At 36.9% G+C, this 14007-nt stretch overlaps 1 long non-coding RNA gene across 1 annotated transcript; it reads right to left on the reverse strand.

Moving 5' to 3' along the window:
* Positions 1-461: 461 nt before the first annotated feature.
* On the reverse strand, positions 462-11197 carry LOC123869260. Its single transcript, XR_006796851.1, has 3 exons — positions 11187-11197; positions 9698-9704; positions 462-1076 (listed from the first exon to the last, which is right to left on the reverse strand). It is a non-coding gene; the product is annotated as an uncharacterized LOC123869260 (long non-coding RNA).
* Between the last annotated feature and the right edge of the window lie 2810 nt (positions 11198-14007).

Consider the following 14007-nt stretch of genomic DNA (forward strand, 5'->3'; position numbering starts at 1 on the left):
TTGCAAACTAGATATTGATATAGCAGTTTAGTAGGATTCGAACCTGTGCGTCTTCTGGGTTCGCGCGCGACGCTCTGACCGCTAAGTCACGGTATCGCTTACTGCCAGTGACAAAATTTGTGATATGTTTGTTCAACTCAGTACTGAAGCGAGTGTTGCGACTGCCGGTTTCGCAATTTTTGATATGTATTTAAAAAAATATTTAGAAATTTCCTTGAAGTGTTGGTGGAAAAAAAACTATGGATAAAATATCTTTAACCTACTGTTAAATAAGGGCAATCACAATGTTATTTTAAAATACAAGGGTTATTGGAAACATTATTTTTGAAAATTAAATTTCATAATTTACACATCTCTGCCTAGTAACTGATATCTAGTTTGTGCTGTTTACTTACAAATTATTTTAATCCATTTAGGATCTATTTTTTAATCGCCAAATAATATTTAACTGGGGAATAAATTTGACGTTCTGGCACCTTTCAAAATGTTGAATTTGTTCATTAGGTATTTATTTGGCGATTCAAAAATTAGCCCTTACACGTGTATAGAAGCTTAAAACAAACGGTACACCAGCTCTCAGACTATGACGTCTCTAGGATAACCCCGGTTTAGGATCTTATGAAGTATAATAAATATTAATTGCTAGTGCCGTAAGTGGTCTGTTACGTTACGCGTAGTGTAGGAGTAGGGGCCGCGGTGGCAATTGGCGACTGATTACCCTGTTAACCCTTTATCGGATCGACCGTACACTGTTTGCGCGTCACGAAGGTAGAAAATGTTGGCGGTTGTTACCTTATTGACTATGACATTCAAATTGTAAGGCCTCATTCGTTTGTAAGCTAAAAACCCCTATCTTTTTTTTTATGAATGCTTGCGCATGTCAAAAAGTCTCCATGAAAATGTCATCTCAACTACGAATTGTGGCGTATTTTATAATTCCGGCAGTTATTCTTTAACATTAAATGAATAAGGTATCAGTGGTACATTGAAATGTGTATTGAAGTACTTTATTTTTTTGATTCTCCTGTAAACAAAATGAAGACGAAGCGACACGTTTTCTGTCAGATTTTATATGACTACGTATTTTTCACAAAGGTGGCATACTTTATCTAAGTTTTTATTATTATTATCAAGGTTTTGTTCAATTCTAAATGCCACCCTTATAGAACTTTAATGAAGTAACTGCCTACGTTTTACGCGTAATGATCTGAGAATTTTTTCAATTTCTATGTCATAGAAAATCAGGTCTTAGCCTGAGATCTACAGAGACCACTTTGACTTAACATTGAGTTAAAACGAGACAGATTTATGTGAGAGATATATCTCTATCTCGTTTTAACTCTGTATTAAGTCTAGGCAAAGTCAGAGTGAACTCTATAGATCTCACCCTTAGTGCTCTGAGTGTATATTTTCATGTTAAAAACGTGACACTCGCGTTGCGTTAATTTAAGTATGGAAATGCCAAATCACGATGTTCGCCCGTCCATTCTAAATGACAGATTTTCCTAAACGCGCCTGTCACGTTGACTTAGAGAGTTGCACTAGGGCCTCTGAAAGGTCGACAGAGCCACTCTAGAAGTATATTTAAAGTTAATGTGGCCAATTCTATTGTTCATAATGGCGTCGATTTCAAAGTCTTTCTCTGAACTAAATTTAGAGTACCTGTATCTTTTCCTTTTCTATATTGCTAAAAAAGGACGGAAAATGAATTTTAAATTGACTAATCAAAATTTTAGTGGTGTTCTACAAACAATATGCTCAAAACTGGCATCTAGAGTCAAGAGGTTTGACAGTTCTAGATTAAAATGAGTTTGTCTTTCCTTTTCTTATTACATTGGTAAGAAAAAGATGCGAATACTCTAAAATTTAGTTACCATCAGAATCAGCACCAATTTCAAAGCTAAAAGGACAGATCTAAATATGTAGCTATCTCTTTCATAATGCTCTCTACTATGCTATATAGCATTAGATTTAGAACTGTCAATTTAGTTAGAGACTGTGAAGAACAGAATTAGCCACAATATCATAGTTCCCTTCCAAATATTTATTGAAAACAAAAAAAGACGTTACTATTAATATCTATTCTATACTTAGTACAATATTTTTGACCTTTCATAGTGTTTAATAAAATTTCCCATTCGTGCCAAAACCAGGTAGGGCAGGTGAAAGAATCGCTTTAAAAAAATATAATTAATAATAATTGAAGTTTGCGAAAACAGATGTGGTGTTTTCGGGCGTTACTTAATATGAATTAGGGTGGAAACACACTTGTAATACGCGAGTCGATTTGATTTTACCCGACGCGTTTTGAGTTATGGCGATCTGCAGGGCTATTATTTACGCTAGCGCATGTACCTCGGTATCTCCGATAAAATAAAATAAATTGACTTCTGAAAAGCATTTTTAATGTTACAAATAGTGTTGTTCTGTGTTATAAACATGCATAAAATATATCTATTAAAAAACGTCTGAAACTAGTAAAAATAATTATTGTTTCTGTTTTTTTTTTAATTGAAATAAATGAGACAAAATATTGTTTCTATGCATCTTTTTTCATTCTCAAGGCTCATATTATATTATTCTTATATTCTCTAACTAGCTATTAAACAATTACTACAATAATAACTTTCGAACTCCACTCACGCGTCGCATGGTATTAGGTCGCCTTTTACAAGCGTTATTCTGCCTTTAGTGTTAATCTATGACGTAAATTTTTATATAGTCTGTTCGAAAAAAATTGTGAGTTGTTTATGGCATCGCGCGTGATTTTGACTTAGAATTTTGTAAGGGTGCAAACAAATTACTGTTTTTTGATGTGTCTCTGGCGGGACGATCGATACAAAGTATCCGTGACGTCAGACGTCAGACATCAGATGACAGAGCGGCAGATTAATGTACTATGCCAATACAAGGTATAACCAGAACGCTAGCAAAAACGAAGACAGGTGATATTACTGATGATTACTGATACTGGATACAATACCACAAAAAAACTTTTGTGGTATATAAACTTTTTGTTAAAGTCCACAATATACCAAATAAAACATCTGACTGAGCTAGAGGTCAACGAACGTTACGTAAATAGACCACTCGGAGTCAATGCCGCATCGTAGGTGGGGCATTGACCCGAGTTTTGCACCCTATACATTGCGGGTTTGAAACATACTAAATCATAAAAACTACAAGATAGGCAAATGATTATTGACATTGGATTCTGTTTAGGTTGTATAACCCTAATTTTTTTGCTAGCGTTCTGGTTATACACCTTGTATAATGAAAGTAAATCAATCGCAGAGGCTGCGCTGCGGATAGTAATGTGTTCGCACCTTAATGTGAAGGTAATTTTATACCTTTGCGAAGCATTTTATTGGTTTGGCACAGATCTATCTATAAACTAAAGTGATTTTCATCCATTAATAATATGATATTGTAACTGTAGATAGCGTAATACTTGAATTATGTATTTACTAGATATTATTTTATGTCCGACTATGATATTATATGATACGACAGAAAGAAATACGTTCTATTTACATAAGTGCGTTTAAATACCGTCGGTACAAGTCTAGTATAATACTAGTATATATACCGCATCAGCTAATATAAATCGTTCAATGTATAGTTCCTATGGCGTTATGTTGGCTCCCCTGTCATTTGATTGTTGTTGTTGTTGTTGTTTATTTTAGTGGCTTTTTGTTGTGCCACACAGCACAATTCACTTCGCCAAAGACGCGAGTCATTTGATTTTTAGGAATGAATGAAATGAAAATAAACAAAATCTGCGTCTTCTCATGCCAGTATGGTGCCAATGACCACCCAATGACTTAGACAGACAGGGGAGCCAACATAGCGCCATAGGAACTATTCGTTGAAACGGTCTATAAGTCTATACATTTTTTCAACGGAATGCAAAACTGTAGAACTCCGGCTGTGGGATCGACGTATTGAGATATAATCCGTACAAAACGACTTCTCCCGCGCCATTTTGACTCTATAAGTCAACTGTCATGTCAAAAGTTTTTTTTTTCTCTCTCGTCTGGCTTTACACAGATTAGCCAATGTCAAGTTTGTAGTTATTTACAAGTTAGGGAAACTTATAAGTATGGACTTCATCTGTGCCGGCGCTCGCCGACACACGCGCGGCGCCCCTTTAGAGCGCTTCTCAGTCAGTTCCACCACCAAAAACACCAGTAAAACACAAAAACCGGCCACTTTTAACAAAAAAAAATTGTTTGTCAAAAAAGATCATACATTTTTTGACTAATAACAACCTTGCCAAGTAATTTATCGACAAATTAGAAATAGGATTGCTTGTTAAATTTAATTTTCATGATTGGCTAAACGTTTGCAAAACTTATAGTAGGCTTCAAATGAATACGACGTAGTTTTGTGGAGCCTTCCTCGGTACTTATGTCCTTATGTAAATAGAAATAATGATATTTATGTCGTATGAAAGTGTCAAGTAAGCTCACGATAGCATCCGCCTTGTGAAATAAAGTAAATACACGTTACTCGTTCAGATTGTTATAAAGGCTTAAAATGATAGAGTATGTAATTAAAAAAAGATATTATATCGAACACACTAAGTGCCAATACACACTACGTTGGTGTCGTAACAAACGCGTGGGTAAACGAACTTTGCGAACTTTTTTTGGTTGACCACATTGTTTTTGGTATAATGCAGTTTGGTTAGTTAGTGATCCGAATTTCGATGGTTAGGCCTGGTGTCCACCTAAGTGAAGATGAGAGGAGATCATGTGTTCTGTTGACCAATGAGATTAATAATAATAGATGGAGCGAAAAATAATCACGTCATCTTTTAAAAATATGATTGGTTGACTATACACATCTCTCCTCTCCGTTTAGGTGGATACCGGGCCTTATAGTCATATAAAAATAAATGAGAAAAAAAGCACAAAGGAGTTTCCTTATTTAAGCTTTCTCTTTCCAAGTCTTTTTTTTTGTTTTCGACACAGGTTTTCGCGTGACTTCAGATTTTTTAGATCTTCAAAATCGATTGTACAGGATTCACTTCTTTTTTTTTGCCAAACATCCGTAATTAATCGATAGAAAATTAATAAATTAAGAAAAAAGTTTGTCCTTATCTAACGTTAATATGCCGTAACCGCGTGTGTATTTGCATTTAATGGTATAATAATAAGTACCTATTAAGTCCACCATTTGGAGGTTTGAGTTGGAGTATGCTGTCGACTTGTTTGTAGAGCGACTATGAATTTTACTTTACTATATCCACGGAAAGGAGTTAGTATAGCGCTCTTTCTGTCACGTAATCCAATACAAATGACAGAGCCAAAAATCTCAGTGGGTAGGAACCATTTTGAGTCACCACAACGGTGTTCCGACGGCCTAATTTAAGATTTGCCAATTACAATGTACCAATGCGTTATTAGTTATACAGAATCATAATATGTCGCCATTATCAGGATGTTTTGTGTGTTTATCACTACGGTTTAAATTGTAAGCGGGTTGTTGTAGCGTGCGAGCGAGCGGGTGCGCCCGCGCCACGAGACTAGTCACACAAACTATACTATAATCTATTTTTCCTTAACTGACTTAAAAGGTAAACAAGTATCTTCTCGCTTAGATGCGTTAGAGGCCATATAAACTTGTTACCGCGAACTGACAATGGAATCTTTTTTGTTTTAATTTGTACCAGAAAGTTTTAACAATAAAGAGAAAAAGAATGAATAATGAACAGGGAAGCACTTATGTCAATAAGAGATATCTACCAGTGACCCTTGGCAGTGCGAGAGGTTTTTATTCAGATACAAGTTGGCCTTGATTGTAATCGCACTTGGTGGTAAGTGATGATGCAGTCTAAGATGGGAGCGGGCTAAACCTGGAAGGGGTATGGCAGTTTTCAATACCCACACTCCTTTGGTTTCTACACGGCATCGTACCGGTACGCTAAATCGCTTGGCAGTACGGCTTTGCCAGTAGGGTGGTAACTAGCCACGGGCAAAGCCACCCACCAGACCAGAAATTTGGAAATTATAAAATTCCAAACCCCTGCCGGGTATCGAACCCGGAACCTCCCACTAATAAGACCACTGCGCCACGGAAGCCGTCATGAGTGAAAAATCTAACTCCAGGTCTAAAGTTCCAAGTAAATCAGGTCCGAGAAGGTTTCTGCGATTTGTTTATCTTTTAAGTCAGCTAAAGAAAACTAAAGTATTATATAATTTTACTCTGCCATTTCTCTGGACCGTAGACCTGTGCGAAAAAGCTGCATCCATCATTGCTAGTCTCAATTGTTGTGATTGGCTGAATTTATGGTATGCTTGATGCAAGAATGCTTTTCAGCCAATAGTGCAAGAGTGTGAGCCAATCAGAGGTCACACTGTAACTGTCAAATATGGCGATAGACCCCCTGTTTTTCTATTTCTATATAGTGCGTGTATGACTTAAAGTATAAGTTGGTAGAGTTCAAATAGTTATGTAAGTTATGACTGTACATAGAGTAGCAAATAACTTAATCAAAGCAATTGCCGATTATAATTTTTTAGTAAATAAGTATTAGTGTGTGTTTCTGTAGTGGTAATTTGTATGTATTAACTAGGTAGTGCGTTTTCATCTATTAATAGAAACTCATAAAACAAGTCATAAAGTCCGGTTCGAAGGACTATTAATAAAAAGCGATAAAGATAATTTTGTGGTGATAGCTGACAGAACAGATTTTAATATAAAAACTGTTTTTGTTCAGTGGGCAAGCCGAGTATTGCTTTGGAAAAATCCACACTAGATATTTTAGTGCCTCTGTTCATCATTTCTTAGTAGTTCGAATTTATTTCCAGACCTTAGTGGGTGCTTATTTATTTGGTCCTCTGAGAATAATCGTGAGATAGGGCGCGGGTTGCGGGAGGGTGACAGTTGATGTAAAAATCGCGGAATTCCCTCTCCTCTCCCGCAACCTGCACTCTGCCCTAATTATACAGCGAAAATTAATAAATCAGTCTATCCGTAATCTGTCGATAAGTTACTTAGCGACGTTATTAATAGGCCCTTGGGCTGTAATAATAAAATGATGTGATTTTTTGTTTAGCGGTAGTTTATGGGGCTAGAATTTTCTTTAATAATGAATTCTAGCCCCATAAACTACCGCTATACAAAACATTATATAATTTTATTACTACAGTCCAAGACCCTATTGTCAAAAAGACCATACAATATCACCATACAAATAACAACGTTGCTGACCTATCGACAGATTACAGATAGGGTTGATTGGTAATTTCGGTCGTTGTACACCTATAGATTGACAAGGCTCAAATTCGGGTCTGCGGTCCAGAAGCAAGTTTGTGTTATTATGTGCAAATTAACTATCCATACTAGTTATTAATATAACTTTGGCTCAAAACCACAAATCTAATAGAATAATATTGGTTTTGCTGCGTGTTTAGATTGCTGCGAGTTGTGTCTAAGTAGTGTTTTCTATCGCTCAAATGCCAAAAAAAAAGTTTTCAGGCTGAATGTCGATATTTGTTGAAGTATTCCGGAAATAATGAATAACTCTTGATTTTCAGATTTTGCTATCATAAAGCTAGATTGACAATGACAGCTTACCGCAGGTAATGTTAAAATAGCCACTCTATCTGTAATCTGTCGATGTGTTGCTTAGCAAGGCTGTAATTTTGTCAAAAAAGACAATGCAGTTTTTGACAAATAACAACGTTGCTAAGTAACTTATCGACATATTACATAGGATTGATTAAAATACGTATTGAATTTTTTCTGTTGGTTGAAAATCGACCAAATAAGAAGTATAGGTACCTACTTACATATGATCTCCTGTCATACATTTGTTCTCTATTTGCTCGATTTCAACCGAATACACATTATAATGGAAGGTTATTATTCATTATTTCCGAGGCTCACTGTATAAAAGCAGTTGGTGGTGCGGGGCGCTCGCGACGTTATATAATATAGTCTATTGCTGTTACGTTCGTCAAAGCCGACCGCCGTCGTTAACAGGGTTCTCTCCGTCACTTACTCCATACAATCGTATTTCCAATTTCATTTAAATATTAAGCAACCAAAATCCATGAAATTTTGCAGACATATTCTAGAAACTAATATCTGTGCCTGTGGTGTTTTAGATTTTTCTAAAAATATGTAGTTTTAAAATCATAGGGGCTCAAAGATTTGTATGTAAATTTTTAAGACTGTGTAACTTTGAAACCGAATATTTTAACAGAAATCTGGAAAACCACAGGCATAGATATTAGTTTCTAGAATATATCTGCAAAATTTCATGGACATTGGTTGCTTAATTTTCAAATGAAATTGGAACTACGTTTGTATGGAGCGAGTGACGGAGAGACCCCTCTTAAGAATTCTCGCACGTTCAAAAAATCACGGCAAAGGAACCTAGGAGTAAGGACATTATTATGCCTCATTAAATAGTTACAAACTAATAAATAAGAAATAATTCGAGATGAAATGATAGATACAAACTATGAACATTGATAATTACTGAAAAAGCTCTATTTAAAGTTTTCTTTGCCTACTTAAAATCTTATCTTTCAAAAATGTGTGCGTGTTGACTATGATTTTAGATTAAAATTAGAACTAGGTACGTACGTTGTTAAATGATGTTGATCGCACATTCATCGCAGCAAGAAGGCAGTTTTTGCTCAAAATTCGAATGACGTTCTCTGCAGAATTCATAATAAATATAGAAATGGTAATAGAGCATCAAGGCATCAATATCGCAGGCAAGTGTGTAATGAAACATCAGTGCGCAATGCTAAATATATAAAAGTATGTTGTTTCGAATTATATCTGTATGACTTGTTAAACATCGGCGACACCCCGTTATTTTATAATTAAGACCATACTTATACCGTTTCTATTTTTTAGGTATCTACCTACTTTCCTTATTAACCCCCGACCCAAAAAGAGGGGTGTTATAAATTTGACGTGTGTATCTGTGTATCTGTCTGTGGCATCGTAACTCCTAAACTAATGAACCGATTTTAATTTAGTTTTTTTTGTTTGAAAGGTGGCTTGATCGAGAGTGTTCTTAGCTATAATCCAAGAAAATCGGTTCAGCCGTTTGAATGTTATCAGTTCTTTTCTAGTTACTGTAACCTACACTCGTCGGGGTGTTATAAATTTTTAATTTACACTTGTTTTGGATTCTGTGGATGCGTACCGCGTACATGGCGTTTATTGTGAGCTGATTAGTGTGGGATCTTACTATATTGCAGTAATTATTACTATTTTTATTTGGTTAATGATAATCTTGTAAAACGTGCGACGGCGGCGTGCGACGAACACCCGTTTTCTGTTAAGACGAACTATGTAAATGGCATGTTACGTTTTCAGCGATTACTTAAATATGAAAAAATGTTTTATCGTTTTTAATAAAAGTTAAGAAAGTTTTTACAACTGTTGCGTTTTATTTTTCCACTTTACCTAACTCTAGAATAACCTTACTATTTAAAAAAAAACACTACAGAAAACTTGGAAAAAATTATAAAAATCTCTTTGAAATGGAATCTAAAATAAAAAAAAATTACTTACGGCCTGTGCAAACGAGGGGCTATTGTCTAAAGATGAGGTAATTTTGTCTTCCGCGGGAAATAGTTTCTCGCCTGCGCAGGCCTTTTGCTAGTTGCAGATCTAAGCAGAGCCGTACGTGAATAATTAAAAAAAATGTGTTTTCAGTAGGTACCTAGGTACTGAAGAATGACCTATGAATAGCTCGTTCCCTAATATGCGTAGGGGTTTATGTTAATGGGTAGAGTGTGTCTCCTATCATTTGTATTCGCTACACTTAATGAACCTGTGATCCGAAACATACCCACTTAAATTATGTTTATCAAAAATGGATTAGCAAATATAGGATATAATAAATAAGGAATAAAGTAAATAAAACTGCGATGCGGTCACACCAAATTTTAATATTTTCATCTAGATACAACAAAAATATTATAAGAAATATATCATTATTTTATAGTAATCAATTCAATACTTTACATTTGACATTCATTTCAGTTACAAGGAAATGACCAAAAACACCAGACAAATCCAAAAAGTGCAACACCTATAGATTGCTTTATAAATTCCATTCATGATAAACTATGGCTTATTCTGTTTACACCCTAAAGTAGCACTTTAGGGCCGGCGCACATATGGCGGAGCGCAGCGCAGAGCATGCCCGCGAAGTTTTCTAATCGCGTGACACATTACGCGAATTTGTACCAGAGAATGCGCGAGCACGCGCGGGACTGTGCGCGGATTCGCGAGGATCCGCACGGATGCACAATTGATTTTAGATATTATTTCAATGAGGACAATGTCGATAATACTTTGACTGTGAAAAATGCTCTGCGCTGCGCTCCGCCATATGTGCGCCGGCCCTTAGGGTGTATAACTCGGAAACGTACTATGTTCGTCGTCGTACATGTAAATTCGCTGTACGGACTGGATAGACGAACACACGTTCCCGAGTTTACACAATAGGGTGGCTGTTTAGGGTGAATAAACGAAATAAACCGAAACTATAAATCTTGAAAGCGCATTTAAACCGGCGCTATATAGGCCAACACACACAGCGATGCGTGGTCGCGGAAAACATGAGTTGCGTTTTCGCAGCTCTGTGTGCATAGGCTTTAAAAATACCTTGCTACTAAATATTAGTTCTAACAACTAAGCCTCGGGCTACATCACACTTAAATCTAGATGAAGGTAGATAATATAGTTAGTAAGGAACAATCGACTACGTTGCGCATCTTTGCCGTTGACCTCTTTTTAACCGACTTCCAAAAAAGGAGGAGGTTCTCAATTCGTCGTAATCTTTTTTTATACTGATGATCTCTTCATTCTTAAGAGAATTAAATAGAATCTTAGATTAACTTGGTAGGTATTTCAGTCATTATTTTGCACCAGGCGCAAGGAAACCTGCCTTCAAGCTGAAACCCGTTGTACACGCGTTAATTTGAAGTTCATATTGGGCTCCATACAAACCTAGTTTGGGTTTAATTTGAATCAAACTCAATGTATAGGCGTGTTCTAGAAAATATTGTAAAAGTTAGCCGTTTTAAAGTTACATGGGCTCAAAAAGATTTACATATAATATTCAGATATTTCTCAGATCTCACAAACTAATTCTTTTAGCCGCTCAATCGGTCATCAGTAGATTCCGAACATACCTATTATACCATACTCGTATCTAGTGGATTCACATTAGATTTTAGAATGATAAAGATAATGATCTTTGTATAAAAAAATATTTGGGTTTTATTTTAACCAAAAAGGAGGTAGGTACGTGTCTTGAACAGCGGTAGAGGTGCGCACGCGTCAGTGTTTTCGAAAAGAATCTGTTGTTCTAAAAACAAGTCAACACTTCATTCAGTCTTCTCGTTGCACGCAGCTCATACAAAACGGTTGCTCTACCGCATACCATACTTTGCAGGGCTCGCAGGCTTTTCTACTTCTAGAAGATAACCTTTGAGCCCGAGCCCCGCTCAGTAAAGCGGTGTCCACAACAGCGATAGCGAAGGCGGCGCTTTTTCTTACTCCGTCTTTTTACTCAATTTTCGCTCTATATACTCGTAAACCTTGTATAAAATAATATGTATAAGGACATAAGTACCAATACTAACGTTAATATGTGACAAGGTCATGAGCTTGCCTTGTCCCATGCACCGTCTTTCAGATGATAGACCGTACGTTTTGCGAACTTACACCGCGGAACGCGCAGAATTTGAAACACCCCACTGGTTGATCGGATCGGACGATATCAAACGAATCGCTACGAGTAGAGCCACTCATAGCGATTCGATTGATGTTGTCCAGCTTTGGAGTTTGGATACAAACAAACCGCCAGTGGACGTACAAGATCATGTTGTGGCAATCCTTGCAAAGAATTGGTTGTCTGTAAAGTCGGTTTACTGACGATAGTTGAACGTGACAACAAAGGCCGATTGTGCTTCTTTGTCGCTCGTTCCGCGCTCTCGCTTGCACTTCAAGCCTTACATGGAACGCCTCAGAGCGAGGTAACGCCGCATGAGTCATGTTTTTTCGTGCGTGCAGCCGGCTCTATCGAATTATAAGACGTTGGTCACGTCAAAAACCAGTAATAGACTTCTATTCCATTTCGTCAGACTGGTTAGTCAATTGATCGGACAATCTATGAAAAAAATCCGGTCTGCTCGATAATCGAACAGTGCAATTGAAATTTCAATGCGTGATCTTTTCCGCAGAATTCTGTTATACTGAAATCATAAAGACGTTGCCGTTGGTGGTTATTTTTCTCTCTTTTGCGTGCGGCTCCGTTTCCGTTTTTTTCCGATTCACACAATTCTGCGGATAAAATCACGTGGTGAAAATTTGCAGTGCGGGCTTACCTTATCAGACGGTTGATGAATGATGTTAAATAATTACAAATGTCTAGGTAGATAGGTATTCCTGTAACAGACGGAGCGAGGAAAAGACGCGATTGTCAACAAATAGTAGGTATTTACAACTCTCTACTACGTATTACGGCCCGTTCACACATGGGAGTCCGTTTTACTGGTACGTTTTTAACGGATGCGTCATAAATTTATGCTGTGTTCACACATAGGCACCGTATAACGTTCAACGGATCCGTCATTACTGGATGCGATGTGTGAACAGAAAACTCGCAGTATACCGACGCTATTCTACAAGGATGGATCTATCCGTTAAAATTCTACGTATCCGTATATTTCCCTTCCGTTCGTCCAGTATTCGATGACAAAACGGAATGTAATTTTTTTACGGAACGATATTTTTTACTGTATAATGAATACTGTGCCATGTGTGAAATCGCTCATACAACTACATACGCCATCAACGAAAAAAAAACGTACACGATAAAACGGAACAGTAAAACGGAGACATGTGTGAACCGGCCGTTACTTATAATATCTTAATTTCTAGTTGAAATTGGTACAGTAATAAATGAATAGTGTCGCCGGCAAACAGCGGGCGTCGTTATTGACGATAGACTATCAGCTATCTATAGATTTATCAAATTTTTAAGTCAAAGCTGCTGGTCTTACTACCTATCTTCAAACCTAGCGAAAGCTTTTTGCTTAGTAACTTCAAAACGTCTAGACAGTGAAGAGGATGTATGTTTATTGTAGCAATTATCCTCGACCCTAGTTGAAGATATTAAGTACATTAGAAAATTGTAAAAAATCGGATTTGTAGTAGTTTATAGGTACCTAGAAGCGCCCGCTGTATGCAGACTTTGCTACTACACAACAAAGTATCACTATCAACTAATTTTTGTAGTAGTCTATCATATAAATCAGTAAGAGTAACATACAGATATGTAACACCTGCGGCGGTAGGCCGTCGCGGCATTCTTAGGTCCACTGTAGGAATTTTGTAAATGGGTCCTTTAATAGCATACTAGAGTAAGGGCGATTACGCACTGTATCCGATCCGAATCCGTGAAAATACGTTCCAAAGTAGTCATAGAACTATTTGTATGGTAGCTTACGCACTAGCTCCGACTTCAGAGTTCTCTCCGACATTTGAGAGAATACCTCGGATGTGCCTCGGATTCAAATTGGACATATATGACGTAGATATGTCAAAGATGTCCACTGAATAGCTTGGATTTGGATCAGAGATCGGATTAGTGCGTAAGCAATATCCGACTTTTTTATGTCCGTATTTTCACGGACTCGGATCGGATGAGTGAGAAACCGCTCTAAAGATTCATAGAGCGTTTAACAATGCTCACGCTGCGTCCAGTTTGAGTTGCTTAGCCTCTTCTATGAATGAACTTAAACAGTCGAGAAGCACTGCACATAATATTAGCTTCTTTGATGGTCAATTATCATACTAATTTTGACAACAATAGAACACCATTTTTGATCGGTATGAACCATATGGTGATAGATAGATACTCACTGCCCATTGGTAACCAGAATATGATTCTAATCTGCAATATTTTTTTTTTGTATTTTTCACTTAAATTATAGGGCGATTTTAGTACAGCGCTTC

This window comes from Maniola jurtina, chromosome 10, assembly GCF_905333055.1.
Source record: "Maniola jurtina chromosome 10, ilManJurt1.1, whole genome shotgun sequence".
NCBI lineage: Eukaryota > Metazoa > Arthropoda > Insecta > Lepidoptera > Nymphalidae > Maniola > Maniola jurtina.